The sequence below is a fragment of the Acinonyx jubatus genome, chromosome E2 (assembly GCF_027475565.1).
Source record: "Acinonyx jubatus isolate Ajub_Pintada_27869175 chromosome E2, VMU_Ajub_asm_v1.0, whole genome shotgun sequence".
Lineage (NCBI taxonomy): Eukaryota > Metazoa > Chordata > Mammalia > Carnivora > Felidae > Acinonyx > Acinonyx jubatus.
In genome coordinates, this window is record NC_069396.1 from 9,719,658 (window position 1) to 9,738,063 (window position 18,406).

The following is an 18,406-nucleotide window of genomic DNA, read 5'->3' on the forward strand; positions in this document are numbered from 1 at the left end:
AGAAATTGTGAGCACGTCTCCCTCCAAGAACAAAGTCCTTATCCTGTGACCATGGGTACCTCATCATCACAACCTAGCGCAAAATTGCTCACAGGGTCCTTTTACTCTTCTTGGTCTGAGTCACACCATCTGCAAATTGCTTTTCGTGTCAAACAATGCGTAAATGGTTTTCTTATCCTTAACTTCCTTGTCTTACATAAGAAAACATTAAGCATATTTCAGATAAAAATCTACAATTACCAACAGCTGTGTTAAAAAGTACCCAAGGTGAGACAGCTGAGTGGAAGCAAGGAAAGAAGGAAGGAAGGAAGGAAGGAAGGAAGGAAGGAAGGAAGGAAGGAAGGAAGGAAGGAAGGAAGGAAGGAAAAGAAAGAAAAAGAAATATGATAAAATGGAGGAGAGAGCTTTGATTTTCTCTTTTAAATCTCAAAATACCACTGGAGACTGTGGAGGAAACAAAAGAACGGTCAGAGGCTTTGGGGGATTACTTAGAAAAAATCATTTCAGTCATACAGTGAGGACCGAAAGGAACACTTGTTGGATAATTGTTCTTCACTTTAGTAATTACCCAAGCTGAATAAACAACGCCATCTTAGGAACTAAAGGTGCGGAGGAAGGTGAGAACGCTATGCCTGCGCGTATGCAATCAGGACGATTCGAGTTGACACTGTTATTTTGCCTACATGGAAGCATCACTGATATAACCACAGCCTTTGAATCACAGAAAATTCACCCATATCACATATGAGGCCCAAGAAACGGAACCCCAAACTCAAGAAAACATCAAACAGAATCCCAACACATTCTAGACACGAAGTGGATAAAGAATTTGAGTGAGCGCCCTGGGTAACAAGCATTAGCAATCACCGGGCATTACCTTAGAGCAATAACCCATTGCAAATTAATTCTGAATTTATCAAAACGCAATTTATGAAGTAATTATGCTGACGATGACTCCTAAGACGTTTTAAAAATTATATTACTGTGTGAATGGGGTGACTGGGTGGCTCAGTCGGTGAAGTGTCCAACTTGGGCCCAGGTCATGATCTCCAGGTTCATGAGTTCGAGCCCCGCGTCGGGCTCTGTGCTAACAGCTCAGGGCCTGGAACCTGCTCCAGATTCTGTGTCTCCCTGTCTCTCTGTCCCTCCCCTGCTCGCTCACTCGCGCTCTCTCTCAGTCTCTCTCTCTCTCTGTGTCTCTAAGATTAAAATTAAACATTAAAAAAATTTTTAATATTTATTACCACTTTATTGAGATATAGTTCATATGCAATATAATCCATCCATTTAAAAGGTACAGCTCTGTGGGTTTCAACGTATTCATAGTGCTGTGCAGCCACTGCCACAGTTGAGAGAAGAGAAGAGAAAGGAAGGGGAGGGGAGGGGAGAGAAAGAAGGAAAAGAGGAGCCAGAGATGTGGAGGCGCATCATCTACGGCACATTCTTGCGCCTTTGACATCGTGGGATTTCCCACCGACTCCCAAGGTGACAGAGCTCCGTCTGCCTGGTTGCCATATACAGTCTCTTGCCAAGTAAAGAAAGCAAGAGAGAAAGCAAGAGAAAACTGTTCGCTCGCGAAACTGAGGCTCACCGAGTTAAGAAATTAAGTTGTACAGATCAGAAATGTAATCATAGGAGACAAGCTCTGAGAATTTTTCAATCACTGTGGGGATGCGTCAATTTAAAGTCATGTTACATTAAAGAGAAAACCGTCTCGGAGAGTCCCCCCGTGTCACTTTAGATTAGATTTGTTGTTGTTATCGGGCTGTGCATTTGGTCGGCTTTATTTTACATTTTAAAGATATTGCTTAATGCCCGTAAATAAGAAAACATATAACCTATGACTTGTTCTCGGTTGCCCGGAGACGAGCAGGCACCACAAAATTAACATGAAGAGTGAAACACGCAGCGCTCATCTGGATTCGTATTAACATATTAACTAACTTCCATGCAGCAATCAAACATAGGCCAACTTCAAATCCAGCAACTTTTTTTTTTTTTTTTAACTCTGCTCCACTTAATTTAAAAGTTACACAAAAATCAATTTGTGGTCTGTCTCCCTTCACCTATTCGACCATGGAGGAGGGAGGCGGAAAATTCCATCCAGTTTGTCTCAATGTCTCCTCAAGCGAGACTTCCTTCATCTCACCGAGATCTTGTTAAATTGCATGCGAGCTTCATCCTGGGCTCCGAGGATTTCTAAACATCAAGTTGCATAAAAGTGACACTTCACCAATTTAAGTGATAAGTTTTCAAATTGTGAAGCGTCTAATTGTAACAATAAATTCACCTGGCTTTCCTCTCTGGCCAGACATCTGTATCTTTAACAAACAAAAGTGGCAGTTTAAAAACAATTAGACTCAAAAACTCTAATGAATAAAAATCACTGTCTCTATCGATAGCACATAAACTCGGATGCACTTATACACGGCATGGCACATAGGCTAAGGAAGTTCTGAGCCAGGAAGGGCCCTCCCCGTGAAGTAACGCCTCTAGACATCAAAAATCTAGAGAAAACATTAAAACCTCACTGTGACAGTCATAAATGTAGCAACTTTATCATTACATTTTGTTTTCCTTGGAGGATGGAGAGTAGGTCTTCATATTGTTTGACCACAGAATTCGATACAAGATTGCTTCCTACCCCATACAGTCCAATCACACACCCACCGACAAGCCGCCTCTGAACGGCAAGGGCACTGAGGAAAGTGAAGACAACGGGGGGCAGAGCCCGCCCAAAATCGAGACGGTAGGATGGGAGTGGGCCTCTGCTTTCCAGGGAAGAGGAGGCTGCTGCTGAAATCCAAGAAACTGGCCTACGAGTTTCCAAACTGGCTCTGCATTGCCAAGGACGTGCAATCTGGAAGGATCTTTGGGGGTCATTTGACTGCACTCTCTCTCCAGCTTAGATGCTGACTTCGGAACCTGACCTCTGCAGAAGGTGAGTCTCCACGGCCTCCACAGCGTACAGAATTATTTATCCCTGTACCCCTATATATTAAACGCCCTTCCCCGGTAGGTGAAATAACTTTGCCAAGTGAATGGATGAATCTTCTGGTGAACGTTACAAACAGGTGACACCTGGCACATAGTAACTTTCAATAAGACATTTCTCTTATGAGCCTTTAGTAAGCTTTTTGGTGTCTATTGAGGTCAGAAGCTCAAAGCCCGGCGGAATAGTCTGGTTCAGGCTCTGATCTCGTCAGGGGGCTCGTGCTGGTCACAGTGGGGATTTACAAACAGCAGTGTTCTATCTTTGCTAGTACATTAGCCCATGCAATTATTTGGGACCCTTGGCTTTCCACTGCTCACACGAAGGCTACTTCCTCCTTGCCTGTATGGTCTTCTTATATGTTCAGCCTTTTTGTTCCCACCATCCTTGCGTCTATAGTTCTACCAACCAGAAAGCAGGATCAACCAATTACCCTCACTTTGGGGTCTATCTAAACCACTCCATACATCCTGAAAGGCAGGGCAGGAAGTTAGAAAGAAACAGGAAGGGAGTGCTGGATTCTCTTACTGTGTATGTAGGGCCACGCGCTAACACTGTGTAGGGGACAGAACGATGCCCCTCCCTTTCTCAAAGCTGTCCAGGCCCCAGTCCCCGGAACCTGTGAACAACACATTGGGTTATGTGGCAAAGAGGAAATCGAGCTGCAGGTGAAAGAAGACTGCCAAGCAGCCGAACTTAAAACAGCATGCCCTGGGTTATCCACGTGGTCCCAAGGTAACGACAAGTGTCCTCAAAGGTACAAGACAAGTGTCCTCAGAGGAGGCGGGAGAAGACAATCAGAGGAAGACGTGCTGCAAAAGAAAAGCTCGGAGAGATGCAGAGTTGCTGGCTGTGAGGACAGGGCCATAGCCAAGGAGTGTGGCGGCCACAAAGACAGGGAGGCAGGGAACAAGACGCCCCTCGGAGCCTCCAGGAAGGAACACTGACACCTGCATCAGCCTTCTTTCCTACGGAACTGTGCCATAACAAGCGCATGTTGTTTGGCCACTACAACACGGGGGCCACTACATTTGGGACAGTGGCAACAGGTACCTAACCCACCTGGATACTGCAGGCATCCATTCACTCTCTTCAGTCCGCCCCCCAGCTGGCTGATTTGCAAATGGCCAAGCAAAGTGTTGATCTGCTTTAAAATAATTAAGCCAGACTTTAGGGGGCCACAAAGACAAAACATAAATTTTATATTTATTACCAACATGACCTTTATCGTTGTTTCCTGATGATTTCTGCCTTTCGGCTGTTCGTATCTAACTGACCAGAAGCGGAAATTCACTGGGATGGAAGGGCCCATATGGGTCACCTGCCAAAACAGGCAGTGTGCCTCCCGGATGAGGGCAATGGCCAGCTACATGCTCCTGTCTCTGTGGTGCCTCTTACTAGCTGCCTTGTCTGGAGCCACTTAACCTGAGTCCCAGTTTGCTCTGTTGTAAAATGAAAATAGTAACAGTCCCAACATCTAAAGGACCATCATTAGGGTTTTAAATAGGACACTATGCATACCTTGCTCAACGCAGCACCTGACACACAGTGTTTGAAACGAGGAAGAAACCGATCCGTGGGACCTGAGTGATTTGCCAAAGAGCAGGGCTATGTGGCAAAGACAGAAATACAATGCGGTCTCCCTTCCCCGGCTCATGATCTTCCCCTACAATACCCTGCATCTAATACTGAACCTTTCATTGACTCAAGCTGGTGGATTTTACTCCCACATTGGCTTAAATAGCAAGGACAATCCACTTAAGTGAACCCCGCTCTCATCCAGGTCTAACGCCGTTTGCATATAATTAAGTACCAAACACGGTCACACCAACGGAACTAAAATACACGAAGCCAAGGCCCAGGGTTCCGGTCTAGCTCCGAACGTTTAAACTGAACAGAAAAGAGTATTTATCCACGGACTGTTGACATTCAACCTGTTTTCACAGAGACAAGGCAACTCATTAACAAAGACATAAAATGAGACTGTGAAAGCAACTAGGGGTCAACCTGCAGAGGGAGCAGCGAGGTATCAGGGTTACTCGGGAATCAAGACGCAGCCTGCACCCCAGCAGGGACTTGAGACACTAACATTAGGGAAGGAAAGATCTGGCAGTATGGTCACCTGGCACGATTGGCAGACACACCATTACTCAGAGGAAGGTGCCCTCCCCGGGGGCAGAGGACCAGAAAGGCTGGAGGGCGGGTCAGCCTTGGACAGAGGGGATACGCTCAAGGCAGCAATGCTGAGGGCCAGTCCCTGTGCTTGGTGACGTATACAGCTGGTCACCCAACCCTCGCACAAACCCTAACTGGGGCGAACGGTTGGAAACCACGTTTTACAGGGGAGAAAAGGGGAGTTCAGAGGGGTTCGGCACTTGCTCAGAGGTCACGCAGATAGGAACCGGAGGGACTCACACTTGGACCCTTCAGTCTGACCTGGAAAGTACTGATACTTCCGGGAAGAGGGACAGCAGTGACCGTGCGGGATGGGCCTGCGGCGGGGACACGGATCCCGAGGCCTGAGGGCCCGGGAGGTCATTCTGAGATGTGGGACCAACATGGCACTGGCCATGAGCCCAGCAGTACAGTCAGAGCACAGGCAGCCAGGAGACAAGGTGCTGGTGCCCCAGAACTTAGGTGGGACCTCCTTCCGGTGGAAGGAGAGCTGAGGCAGCCCTACCAGGAGGCGCACAGCAGAGCATGACATGTTGATCAGCTCCTGCTGTGTGGCGGGGCCGTCCCCTCACACCCCAGACGGGTCTCAGACAGCCTCCTGAAACCGCCCTGGGGGCCCCAGAGGCCCTGAGGTCTGCGGAGCTTGTCACTCAGGCACCGAATACACTTAGTCTAATTGGATATTATTCCTTCTTTATGAAGCCAAGCAGGTTGTTACCCGGTTCCCTGGGTAAGACACTTGCAGCTTCATTTTGCAATTACATCTCCCTGGTATTTGTCATGGCACAGAAGTGAAATCTCTGTGTCGCTGGTCCCCGATGTCAGCTTTTCCTTCTGTTTAAAACATAGGTGCTCTGCCAGGTCTTTGAAATCTGTAAGCGCTTTTCCACCCTCTACAAAAAAAAAAAAAAAAAAATCCTGCAATATCTGACCAATTATTTTCCAACCCACATTAAAAATAGATGCCATTTCCACTGCCACTGTGGCAGTTAATAAAACTGCTCACAGCTGCCCTGGTTCTTCACTTCTTTGGGGTACACAGTAGGCTTGCACTTCCCTGTCCATCCAAAGTTGGACATGGCTGTGGACTTGTTTTGGCTAATGATCTGTGCAGGGGGCTGGGGGGGTGGGGGCAGGGAGAGGCAAGTAATACTCCTGGGCAGAAGCTTTCAAGGGCAGGCACTGATCTGCCGTGTCCCCTTTTCTGTACTGCAAATGACAGAGTCATGGGTAGGAGATGGGGCTGAGGTCAGCAACTTTAATGAGCAGAACTCCACCTACCCTTCCCTTTTCTTGTGAGTGGGAAGTAAACTCACTGCGTTTACAGAGTCACAGAGATCTGGGGATGTTTGTTACTGCATCACAACCTAATGCATCCTTACTGGTACAAGCCATTACAACCAGTTCAAGTCCGGTCTTTATGTTCTACCTCCTTGTCACAAAGTTTTGGCTTCCCTTTCGCCTCCCAGCAGTATGGCACGACTCATGAGCTATCAAGGGTGGGCTGGGCAGGCCGCCCAGGTTGTGATGTTCATCCCAAGCCCCACATCCTTTTTGGCTCCTCCCTCTCTAGGCAGCACACCCTTCTCCTTGGACCTAACCTGGATTCACAGAGCAAGATAACAGACCTTGCTTTTCTCCCCACCTTGTCTTGAAAAGGTTACAGGTGGAGTCACCCACATTTCAGTTCCAAAACACAAATCCTGGCACAACCAGGCTATTAGTCCTTCCAAGGTTTTCTAGAACCCAAAATGAGCCACACATGTGGTCAAAGAAAGGGTTGCTCATCCCGGATCCCCTGGCAAATCGCCATGACTCCCGGGGCCTGAGTCCTCTCGGAACGCCTCAGCAATCGTTTCCCCTGAGGGTGTCCCGCCAACCTAGAATGATCAACCTCCACCCTCAGAGAAGCATCTTCTGTTCCTGCTCCATCTAGAGAGCCTTCCTCATTCTGCAGCAACAGCTGGTGGCCTAAGAAGCAGACAGCCGAATGTCCTCAGCCACACTGTTGCTGAGGCCAGACGCTGCTCTCTGGAACGAGGTGGGTTTTTCTGCTGAGTGCCTGACTGGGAAGGGCAGTTCACAGCCCTGGATCCCAAGCAGGATGCTTACCTGCTAGCTGCTCTCACATACCCTTTCCAAATCCCGAAAAATAAGGGAATATGATCAAATAAAATAGAGTGACCACGATCACAGACTAGACACCTAATATGCATTATCTCTAACGTCCACAGCAAACTAAAGCTCAGAGGGGTTACACGGCAGAGCCTGGATTTGAAACAGGTTCCTCCACCCACTCCACCAAACTTCCATCCCTCATGCCTTTTATTTATTTATTTATTGGGGGGGGTGGTCATTTTGGGGGCATTATTCTTCATTCCAGGAAGATCCTCGTCAATCATACCCATACTGAAACGCCTTGCTCCGGTTTCCCAATCAGCTGTTCCGTGTTACCCACACTCACCTTGAACCCCTCCTTCTGGAACCTCTTTTCCACACACGTGGCTCAAATAACACACGTGTTTCTCACGGTTCTGGAGGCTGGAGTCCTAGGTCAAGGTGATTCATTCCTGGGGAGAACTCTCTTCTAAGCTTGCAGACAACTACTGCACTGTGTGCTCGCATGCCTTTCTTCAGTGCACGCCCGTACACAGAGACCTCTCTCTTCCTCTGCCTCCAAGGGCACTATTCACATCACGAGGGACTCCCTCTCATGACCTCGTCTAACCGTAATCACCTCCCAAAGCCCCCGCCCCTCCACCTCCCAGTATCATCTCTCTGGACATCAGGCTTCAGCATATGTATGAATCCAGAGGGGACACAAACACTCGGCCCATCATAGTCGGGAACAGAACTGATGCATTAACTGTAGGCACACAGTGTAGCTGCCTATTTTTGTCTAATTTTCCAAGGTGCCACTCTTTGTGCCTCCTAACGTAGCCCCTGACAATGCACCAGCAGCGGCAGCAGGGATGCCAACCTCCACGGGAGCTTCCAGATGCAGGTACTTTATTAAGCAGTTCACACATGGGATCTCCTGTCGGCAGGGCTCTCTCCTGCACTCCATGCATGTCCCTCTCTGCCCAAATGTCACCTCACCAATGAAGCCTTCCCCCAAAACCCTAACAAAATAATGCTCGGTACACAGGAGGCCCACAATACAGGTTTGATGAGCGAATGAAAGACTGAAGGAGTGAATGCATCGAAACGCCCTTCAAAGCCATGTCTCTGGACTCTTTCTGATGAGTGAACCCTATGCAATGGCCACGAGAAGACCCAGCTGGCTCCATCATCACCTTCCTGAGAAGTAATGCCCACCCCAGACTCACAGGAGCTGAGCAGCACTAGGACTGAGCCCGGGGTGACCCATCCTGTGCCACAGAGCTGGGCCAGGGCCAGAATCAGAACCAAGAATAAATGGCCTGTAGCTCTCTAGCCTCTCAGTAGGAATATCTGAAGTATCTTTAATCAAACTTTAGAGGCTCAAATTGCCCACAATTCTAGAAATGCCTCCAGTTACTATGGATTTATCAGTGAAGAGAATGAAATAAAGAAAATTTGTTCCATAGTTAAAGCCAAGGCCACTTTATCCCAGATGTACTTAAATCACTTAGCTCTTAACAGAATCTTTAACTATAAATATACTAAATTTGGTAGTAGGATAGATTAACTACAAAAGGAAATTAACACTGCCTCAGAGAATGGAGATAACATATTAAGCCACTGAGAGGCCACTTTTGAGAATTATAACTGGGTAGACCTAACATTTTTAAATGGATATTAGAGATGATGAAATACTATGTGGCCACCCTCCGAAATGCAATTGAATTTACATTGATTAAGAAAGAGGGAGAAAATCCAGTCTCATAGAAGGCCTTTAAACAAGCCCCCAAACGATTCCTTTGGGAAATAGGTTTTGGTGACTCAGTGGCGTGTCATGAGTCGTCCGGCAAGAAGCTGCAGCACTGAGGGCCACTATGAACGCGCGCAAGCGGGATTTCCTCCATGGAAACGTTGACACTTGCCTTCCGAAGAGACGGGGGGGGGGGGGGGGGGGGGGTGAAAGCCGAAGTTGGCGGGGCTCTGTCCTTAGCCCTGTTTGCATTCTCCAAAGCCAACGGCCGGTCTCATGATGCAGTACATCACAAATCCTCAGCGGTATCGACTGCTTGAAGCGGATGCTTCCCCGTTAAATACAGCACAGCTCAATTAACGGCTCTTTCAATATACAATTTAATTTTTCTTTCATCTTGATCCACAGCCTGGCTCAACATGAGGAATGCTAGAATAGATGGACTTTGAATATTGAAGCAAGTCTTTATAAATAAACCTATCACACGTGTAATGATTTCTGTCATAACATGACAGAATAGATGAAGCCCCCATCTAGTGCTTCTACTCACACATCATTTTTCCAATATCACCAGAACCTAACTTTTTTTTTTTTTTCGGCTTTTCCCTGATACTTTTTTCCAGTTATCCCTGAATGGCATTCTGCTGTTTGAGAAAAGTTTATCCTTCTTTTTTTTTTCCTTCCCTGTGTGACAATTCTTCAGAAAGAACAAAGAAAATTTACTATTCTGTTACTTACATGTAAGATAAGGAATGTAACTTATAAATGAATTATGAAGGTCTTACCCTTGGAAAGACATACATATTTCATCATAAGTGTGATCCGTAACACTTATTCCACATACAGTATTTATATTTACACACAATTATTCAAGGTGTCTTTTAACCTCACCGAGCCCATACTTTCATAAGCAAATCAAACATTCTCCTTTAACCTGTAAGGCACGAAACAGAATGTACAAAAGGGGCTCCCAATTGACCCTGCAACACATACTCTCTCCCTGGATGGAAGGTATTCTGTTTACAAAGAATGCTGTGATTCCGGTGATTTCTCGAAGGCACACGACGCAGTGTTCAAACGGCTCCACGGGCTTGCTGTTGGTCAAAGAGGTAGCTGTTTCACTGTGGACCAGAGACAGTTTCTTCTGTTTAAACATGTTCACAAAAACAGACGGGACAACATTTAATGCCTTGGATGGGAGCCAAGCAGCGCTGACTTGGATTTCTCAGTCTTTTGGGGCTGGTTGAGGAAAGAACAGGGCCTTCCCTCGGTAAGTGAAGGAAGTATCAGGGGAGGCCGGCTGAAACCCCTGATCAAACCATTCTGGTTGGTCTCTTTGAGGCTACGGGAGAAGGTTCGTTGCCAAGCCGGGTAACATCATAGTCACGTCACAGTGACAAATGACTTATTTTAAATTTACTGGTTTTATCCTGGTGTATCTGATTTTCATGGTATAATTTATAACCTACTTAAAAAATTCAAAATACATTTCAGATTTTTCAACTCATTCACTGCTTGTGTAGCAAGAAATAGATATTACACACAAATATGGATGTGTGTGTGTGTCTGTGTGTGTGCCTGCGTGTGTACAGACACAAAAGAACAAGCATTCAAAACAGGAACTGACAAAACGACCCACATTTTAAACACCCACCTTCCATTCTTACTCTGCTTTCCTCGATACTGGACTGCTGATCTAATTCAGAGCAAACAATACAAAAGCTGTAAGAGACTTTTTAATTGTCAGAGATAGAGCACTTAGAATTTATAGTAATTAACTAGTCATTAGTTCAAATAAGAACATTAATTGGTATGTTCAGAAAATCTGCAGCATTGCAAAATTTAAAATAAACATTACAAAGATATCATTTACAACTAATCTATATTTACCACTGAAGTGAGCTTCAAACTGTATTTCTTTCTATTACGCCTTTATTGGCTACGGCACGCAGCAAATGGGGTGTGTTACACACAGCTTCCTAACCACCTAAATTTATAAAACCCAATTACATAAATTAATTAGGAATGAACCATACATTTATGCCTTTGTTTGCAACTGCAACGTATTAAACATGACAAAGTTAATAAGTAGACCCTAAAAGAAAAAATAGTGCCGTGTATTCATTTTCCATAACAAATTTTTATGAGATTTAATTTGACTTGTCTAGTCCTAAGGGTCATGATTCTTAATAAATATGCAGTTTCTTGCCATTTCATATATATGTAAGGGTATGTTTTTATGGTTCCTAAAGGACCAAGAATGTATAAATTCAAGTGCATTTATTTCCAGATCCAGAGACAGAAGGGCACAGAATTTCTCAAATGTTATTTCTATCTGGCTTATCTCCTCTGTTGTTATCAAAGACAGCGTTTCAGTAATCAGAGCAGTACGCACACAAAATTAAGTGATTTGCCATCACCTCGCTTACCATGGGATACAACCATTAAAATAAGCTTAGTCTTTGCTCCAAGGAGGAATAAAACACTGAGACAAGTTGAAGCGAATCAGAAGAACATGGCTGGAAACATAGAATATAATTTTATTAATGCAAAAATCAGAACCCTAAAAATGTGTACCATATTTTTTTCAAAAAAAAAATCAAATAATCTTACATCATTGTGGTTCAGAATGGTATTTTCCTGCATGTAAAATGCTGGAAGAAAATCATCTATTTTTTTTTTTTTTAAGGGAAAAGGGAAAAAAAAGTCTGGAATGAAGATAATCTCTCCCTTTACCCTTAGTCAATGCATATTCCTAACAGAACCATTCATGTGTCTCGACAAGATCCCCAGGTTCAGAAGGGCAACCTGGCAGGCATGTGCATTTAAGTGCATTTTTACCTGCCTTAAGAGTGTGGGTTAGAGGAAAAGCCGAGACGTCGTGACAAGCCTCCAGCCTCTGTTCTGTCACAGCCCATGGCAAACACATGAAAATCCTCAGGTCACAGACCACCCAGACAAATCAGACAACGCCCCCCGGTCCCCAGCCTGGCTTGCCCTTGCTGGCTGGGGCAGAGGGGACCCCTCACCAGAGTAAGTAAGAGGGCAGAGCTCCTCACATCACCAGAGGAGGGGATGCACAGTCCGTCTTAAAAGGGCCTGACTTCCCCTTTCGAAGACAAAATCCTCTCCCGGGACCCTGGGGACGGGACATGGGGAACAGGGGACACAGCTTGCAGCCTCCTCCACACCCTTTCATCAAGCCTCAGACCCCACTGCTCCATGTGGTTTCTCCACATGTGCCTCCAGCTCAGCAGGACCCACACTCGCTCACTCCTCTCCTCCCTTCCTCCTCCTCCTCCTGCACTCCTCCCTTCAGTGAATGGCACCGAAACCCAAGCATCACCGGCAGGGATGTGCTTTTCCTCCTTCGATCTGAGGCCTTTGCCCACAGGATGCTGTAAGACCGCAAGGCCCTTTTCTGCTTCTCTTCTCTCTCCTGGTAATGCTTCCCAATTCAAGTCAAAACCCACCTCTTCCACCATGTTTTTTCGGACTCCTCATCCCACTGACCACCTGGATCACGTACGATGGTGGTGTTCAAATGGGCCGACAAATTCTTTGACAATCCGCCCTTCAAGAGGTAGAGCCCAATTCCCCTCTCTTCAGTGTCAACTGGATGAAGTGCTCCACTCCCTTTTTTTTAAGCTTATTTATTTTGAGAGAGTTTTGAGAGTTTATTTTATTTGAGAGAGCAAGCTTGGCGAAGGGGCAGAGAGAGAGAATCCCAAGCAGGATCCACCCTGCCAGCTCAGAGCCCGACGCGGGGCTCGATCTCACAAACTGAAAGATCATGACCTGAGCCGAAATCAAGAGTCAGACACTCAACCGAGGGAGCCACCCAGGTGCCCCAAGGTGATCTACTTCTAACGAAGTGAATGTGGCAGAAGTGAAAATGAGCGACTTTTGAGACGGGGCATAAACATTACCGTGGCTTCTACCTGGCTCTCTCACCCTTGGATCACATGCTCTGGAAGAATCCAGCTGCCATGTTGTAAGGACTGTCACAGAGGTCCCTGTGGCCTCCAGCCAAAAGCCATGTGGGTGCACCATCTGGGAGGTGGTCCTCCAGTCCCAGTCAAATCTTCAGATGCCATCTTGACGGCAACCTCATGAGACAACCTGTGCCACAACCACTTAGAAAAGCCACATCCCAATTCCTAACCCAGAGAAACTCTGGGAGACAGTAAATGGTGACTTTGAGGGTAACTTTTGGGGTCATCTGTCATGCAGCAGAGAGAACTAATTCAGGTACCCTTCCCGTGTGCTTCCACGACTCCCTATCTCCAGCACCCAGCATGGCACCGGCATATTGTTGACACTGAAGACGTCTGAGGAAGACATGGTCGACAGCTGAATGAACAGATCAACGAACAAATGAACCAACACCGTGAGAACTGCTGGTAGCATATGTAAGATACTCTCACTCCAGTTATATGAATGCGACACTATGATGTTCTGGTGAGATGATCATTGACAATCACCACTGATTCACTTTGGAAAGAAGAATAGAGACTCTGCCATGTATCCATAATAACATTTCAGGAGGCTACACCATACATCATTTTGGAAACCACTGCTCTGAGAGTTCCCCCCCGCCAAAATAAAATTACCTCTTTATTGAGAGAGAATTCATATACCATGCAATTTTCCCACACAAAGTATACAATTCATTGTTTTTTTAGTACATTCACAGAGTTTTGCAAATATTATCACACTCAGTTTTTGGACATTTTCATCACCCCCCCATTAATTAATTAATATTGGAAAAATATTTTAAATGTATACCCTGTAAGCAAATAATTTCTAAGATCCCATCCCATGGAAGTAGTCAAATATGGAATAACTGACATAGAAGAATGGCCATCAAAGCATGATGATTAAAAATGGGAAAATAAGGTAAATATCTAACCCGAAGAAATAAATAAATCATGGTTTTTCCTGTGGGATAGAACATGCTCATGTGGGTATTGAAGAGCATAATGTTTTAAGAACATTTAATGACACGGGAAAATGCTCACAAAATAGTTAAGTGATAGGGGTGCCCGGGTGTCTCAGTCTGTTAAGTGTCTGACTTTGGCTCAGGTCATGACCTCTTCTCTTGTGAGTTCAAGCCCCACACCAGGCTCTATGCTAAGAGCACAGAGCCTAGAGCGTGGGGCCTGCTTCAGATTCTGTCTCTCTCTCTCTCTCTCTCTCTCTCTCTCTCTGCTCCTCCCCCACACACGCTCTGTCTCGATCTCTCAAAAATGAACAAACGTTGCAAAAAAAATTAGAAATAAAAATAAAGTAAAATAAAAATAAAAGGAGAAGGATTCAGAGGCTACCACCACACTCAGAAGAAGAGTGCTGTGACCAAAAGTGGTACCTGTCACAGACACAGGAGACGTGAACTATGGTATTGTCATACCTGACAACAGTTACAAGAGCTGCTGTTTAATGAAATTTTGCAATAAACCACCTGTATTAAAAAGCAAAATTGTTGTTCCCATTAGTAAGAACCCATCTATTTTATTTTCAAATTTTATGTTAATTTTATTTTTTTTAACGTTTATTTATTTCTGAGAGAGACAGAGACAAGGACAGAGACTGATAGCTGATAGCACCGAGCCTGACCAGGGGCTCGAACTCATGGACCACGAGATCATGACCTGAGCCAAAGTCAGACACTTAACCGACTGAGCCATCAGGCGCCCCTAATTTTATTTTAAATCCATCCGTTTTTAAATTCAAAACTCTACACATCATTTTCTCAGCCTGGACACACACCTAGACCAGTAACACAGACTCAAAACTTCAGAGTCGCCTTCTCCAGCCCCCTCTACTTTGGCCTCACCATCCAATCAGTTGTCTGTCTCCATAGATCCCATTTTATCCAGACTTAATGGTCTCTTACTGCAACCTCCTCCATAGAGCCACGTTTACAGCATTTACCAAGTATGGTCCTGGAGGAATCCCTCAGGCATACCACTTAGAAGTCCTATAATGGTTCTGCATTTCCTAGCATAAAAATTTCAAACTCCTTAGCCTGATATTCTAAACCCTACAAAGATTCTGCCTAGTTTCTTTTCTGTTTCTACTAAAATTGTCTGTTGCCACATTCAATGCAATGGTGAAACTTAAAATAACCAGCAATTTAATGGATGGATGGATGGAAGGAAGGAAGGAAGGAAGGAAGGAAGGAAGGAAGGAAGGAAGGAAAGAAGGAAGGAAGGAAGGAAGGAAGGAAGGAAGGAAGGAAGGAAGGAAGGACGGACTATTGCTGGGATGGATGGATAGACAGACGGATTAATCCTAGTCTGTTGTTCCATGCAATTTTTTGTTTGATTGTCTGCCTACCTACCTCCCATCTCTTTTCAACGAAATCCTTCCAGGCCCAACTCTTCCACAAAGCCTTTCATCACCTCATCTTCTAACCCCTTCACTGAAAAAGCCCCATCTGTGTCCCAAACTTCCACAGTTTTTAAGTCATTTATCCTGTCCTCCTCATCATAGAGTTCTTTCGCAAGTAAGTTCCCCGCCTCCTAGAATTCAACTCCTGGCATGCAGGGCTGGTTTAAGCTCCAGCTTCACGGACTCTACACAATGTCCTTAACAAAACTGTTCATTAATTAATAATTATTCATGAACTGGTCGGATATACATAGTAACTTTCAATTTTTATTTTTAATTCCTAAAAGATAATGACCTAGAATTAAAAATCCTCTGTTCTGTGATTTTAGAAAATTAGTGGTCTAAACTCAAATAATGGCAAGAAGGGGGGCGCCTGGGTGGCGCAGTCGGTTAAGCATCTGACTTCAGCCAGGTCACGATCTCGCAGTCCGGGAGCTCGAGCCCCGCGTCAGGCTCTGGGCTGATGGCTCAGAGCCTGGAGCCTGTTTCCGATTCTGTGTCTCCCTCTCTCTCTGCACCTCCCCCGTTCATGCTCTGTCTCTCTCTGTCCCAAAAATAAATAAACATTAAATAATAAATAAATAAATAAATAAAGGCAAGAAGGTATGACATTAAGCACCAACAGGGAGGGTCTAGCTTTGCTTTTATCCCAGACTTGCTGCACAATCCGAAGCAAGTTTCTTCTCTTGTCCCTGCATATTCCTCATCCACACAGTAACCAGGTATGGAAGCAGGTGCTGCGTAAGGGCCTTTCCACCTTCCCAATTCACAGTACCAAGATTCAGATGAGAACAGAAGAGGGATGAAAATTGATAACCCTGACCTAAGCAGTCACTCTATGAGTCTAACACATTGCATTGATAGAGACTACAGTTTCAAAGAACAAAAAGGCTGGAGGGTCTGTCCATGGGCGTTAATAATGGCTTTTCACATCTGTGCCCCCTCCACAGATAGGAAGCCAAATGCTGCAGCTGTGAAAGATACATTCTTAGCCTACTAAGCCCAACTAGGCCTCTTCCCAGCTGGCAGTACCTTCCCCAGTTGCCCACCATCGCTTTCACCACTGCTGTCCAGGAGTTAAGGCGGTGGCAGACAAATGTGTCCATGGCAACACCATCATGACCAAGGAAAGCACACACATGAACGTGCTACCTTCTAACTCACCACAACTGGAGAGAATTCAAGGCAGCAGGCTTTCACGATCACCGTGAACTCACACCCGCTCTGAAAAGCCATGCTTAGGATTTATTCCAGACATGGTTTCTTTGGTGTGATGATGATAACAGGCAAGGTAAGAGCAAAATGTGAATAATCTGTCACTACCACACCAATGGAGAAAATGACAAGACTATGACATGACCAAGACCTTCTTGAATAGTGAGCCCGGTCTCTTACCTATCCCCTATCCCTCTCCCTTCCCCATGTAGTTTTATTCATTCACCTGTCCACAAATTCCCCCCTAGTGTCACTCCTGACTTGTGGTGGCAAGAACAAATGTTAAAACCGAAATCTCCTGGTCACGCCTTCATCTCACAGACTTGAGACATGGTCTTCTTGTCAACCAAGATAAGTTTTTGCCTAATTCAATTAGTGAATACGCTACATCTCTGCCAAGAAAATAAGTATAGAATATCCCCCCAAACATACACAGAATTTTGCCATTTCCTTTATAAACTTCCACCCAAATACATTCAAAACATTTACTATACAACCTAACAAATTTTCCTTCTCCATTAAAATACATCTGCCTTCTCAACGAATCTCCCTGTCAACAGTCTTCCTGAATACTCATTCACACCATCACAACATAAACCTGTGCTTCACAGTTCACCAGATGCACCTGTCTCAGCTCTCTGCGCCCAGGCCAGAAAGGAAGATGGGGCACCAAGGCGCCCAGTCTGGTCAGCCAACTAGGCTTGGGGGGAATACAGGAGCCAAGTCAAAAGTGGTCCCTTACCAAATTTTCAGCCAGACTGCCAGACTAGGATGGCTAGCAAAAGTTTAGGAAATGAAAGACAAGGTCAAGTGAGAACAGCTTAAAAAGTGGAAAGAATTTGAAAAAACTGAAGAATAGATGGAAAAGGATGCCCAGTGAAGGGGGTAAAGAGGAGGTACAGATGAACTTAATGATGACTCAGAAATAATTCCACGTGGACAACCTGTCACACATGGCTGGACTAGGACCCCATTCCCAAAGGACCCCAAAAATTGTGTTCGAAAAGTATTAATGTCTACTTTCCTCTTGCATTTTTTCCCCACCTGTGATTCACAGACCTAGCCAAACTTTTCTCATCATATCTCACAGCTATTAACGCTTTGGACTTTGAATAGAGTCTTAAAATGATGAAGCTCAGATCACTAGAATGTTCTCATCACGCCTTCTCATTCTTTCAATCTTCTGTTCAGCTTAGAACATTTTCATTGCGTCCTCAACCTTGTCCACATTCCCCACAGAATGATGCTATCTTAATCTTCCTTCTCGAAAAATAATTGCCTCAAGAGACAAGCATTTTGGTTCTCTGGTGAAACTCAGAAGAATTTCAGGTTGCAGAAGAAAGGAAATATACTGCCCGATTCGTGGGTATCATTGTAATTGTAATGAGAAGAAGATTTTATCCGGGTGTTTCCCAGTAGTACAGACCCCTCTGTGTGGCGTGGATCAGTAGTGGCAGAATTAAGAACCAGTAACGACTGTACTGTTTTCAGACCCACGTCTCCTCTAACTGCTTCAGTGAGAGCCAAGAATGGGGGTCTCCATTTGGAAGGCAGAGGTACATGTATGCCTTTTCATCGTGGGCTTTTCTTCTGTTTGCAGTCTGCTGTACACCCAGACCTGCTCATAAATACAAAAGGAATGTATTGTTTTTAATGCTATTTTTTAGAGAGAGAGACAGAGCATGAGTGGGGGCGGGGGGTGGGGCGGCATGCAGAGAGACAGAGAGGGAGACACAGAATCCCAAGTAGGCTCCTGGCTCTGAGGTGTCAGCACACAG

The 18,406-nt window shown here is 45.2% G+C and overlaps 1 protein-coding gene across 1 annotated transcript in view; it reads right to left on the bottom strand.

Moving 5' to 3' along the window:
* Nucleotides 1-18,406, bottom strand: part of WWOX (WW domain containing oxidoreductase) — a 308,278-nt gene that overhangs the window by 205,505 nt on the left and 84,367 nt on the right. The window lies entirely within an intron of this gene.